We start from the raw sequence: 1902 nt of genomic DNA, 5'->3' as shown, positions 1-1902 counted from the left end.
ATTTAAAAATAGAATGACTCTACTCTGAGCAGTCTACCTTTCCAATATTTAACAAAGGAAAGGAAATGACTACCCAGCCAAGATATCTACAGTTCATGCTCACAGTAACTAAGACATGAAAGCAATCAATTTTCAGGTAAAGGTACAAAGAAATAGGAATGTGTGAGAAAGAAACTGTGTATATAAAAAAACAGACCTTGCCATTTGTTGGAATGAGGCTGAGTGTGAAGACATTATGCTGAGTGAAATAAACCAGACATAAGAAAGAAAAATTCTGTGTGACATCAGTTTTATGGTAAGTCTAAACTTTAAGAATTACAGAAAGAAAAGTGCCTTTAAAGGTGGGCTGGGAATAAGAGGGACATTAGTCAAATGATACAAAGTGGTGACATGTCTGGACCTGGGCAGGTCTGTAGTGCTGGCACTTGGAAGGCAGAGGAAGAAGAATCAAGAGCTTGGCAGTTTTGTCTGCATAGTGAATGTGCGGCCAGCCTGGTGTACAAGCTATTCTGTCTCACGTAATCACAAGATAAAAAACATAGCCATTCCCATGAAGAAACATTCACATGTCTTACTCTCTGTCCTAGTGCCAGAGCCTGAAAAGGTGAACCCACTGGGGGAGAAGAGGAAAATTGGTTCCATATAAAAAAATAACCAAATGGTAGACATGGAAGACAAACAAATTAAGAGATTGTGCACCATGAATATTATGTTTCATATTTGTAGTGATGAACGGTGGGCCGCTTCCCACCACCCGGCTCCTGCACAGCTAGCTTTACCCGAAATAATACATGGAAACTGTATTCTTTTAAACACTGCCTGGCCCACTAGTTCCAGTCTCTTATTGGCTAGCTTTTACATATTGATCTAACCCAATTTTAATAATCTGTATAACACCACAAGGTGGCTTACCAGGAAAGATCTTAACCTGCGTCTGTCTGGATGGGAGAATCATGACGACTGACTGACTCGGCTTCTTTCTCCCAGCATTCTGTTCAGTCTTCTCCGCCTACCTAATTTTCTGTCCTATCAAAGGGCCAAGGCAGTCTCTTTATTTAACCAATGAAATTAACACAAAACAGAAGACTCTCCCCCATCACATATTGTGCTTATGAATATTGTGTAATAAATATATCTAGGTTTTCTTATGCATAATTGAAGCATAGATAGCTATATGAAATGATGACCATGCCAGTTTCATTGTATCTATAGACATTATCTATAGATGTCAAAATGCTGTTTACATGTTTCCTAAAACAGTATGCTGTGTTTCTAAGTGTAGAGAATAGAATTAATTTAAAAATGTAAAGTATCTGTTCATGCAGTGGTAAAAAAAAGGCAAGCCATAGATAAGATGAGAGAGATGGATTTAAGATGGACCTGACAGAATAGAGCTTGACTAGATTTTTAATGCCTTACTGTGTAATGTGTTCCCACAGAAAAATTGTTCTTGCAAAATATTTAATGCAAAAGTTTTTCTTCTTAACCATGGTTGATTGCAGGTGGTCTTGATTGCTTAGGTTGGGTAACAATGAAGAGGTCTCATTTTTTTAAAAAAACTCCTGAAGCAAAATATTAAAATAGGGATATGTTTATAGTTTGGGTCCAGTGGAAAATGCTCAATTTATTCTCAGTGCCTCCTGTGTGATGCTTGTGTTCGTTTCTGTGGTGGGTGGAAATGACTTCCAGGAAGACTTTCACTGTGTGTGGTGACACTTCACTCAGAAGCATGATGCAAAGACACAAGACACACGGCACAAAACATTCCAGGGCACGAAGGAGACACTGAATATCTAGCACTAAACCATGTGAGTAACGAAACATAAACAAGAATTTACTGTGTAAAACATCAAGGCTTCTGGTCTTCTGACCTGTAATATTATATACAAAAGATTCAATAAT

At 38.0% G+C, this 1902-nt stretch overlaps 1 non-coding gene across 1 annotated transcript; it reads left to right on the top strand.

Moving 5' to 3' along the window:
• The first annotated feature begins 545 nt into the window (after nt 1-545).
• Nucleotides 546-665, top strand: LOC142859297 (small nucleolar RNA SNORD22). The gene has a single exon (XR_012912197.1). It is a non-coding gene; the product is annotated as a small nucleolar RNA SNORD22 (small nucleolar RNA).
• The last annotated feature ends 1237 nt before the right edge of the window (nt 666-1902 follow it).

This window comes from Microtus pennsylvanicus, chromosome 10, assembly GCF_037038515.1.
Source record: "Microtus pennsylvanicus isolate mMicPen1 chromosome 10, mMicPen1.hap1, whole genome shotgun sequence".
NCBI classification, from domain to species: Eukaryota; Metazoa; Chordata; class Mammalia; order Rodentia; family Cricetidae; genus Microtus; species Microtus pennsylvanicus.
This window is presented reverse-complemented; position numbering and strand designations above follow the sequence as displayed.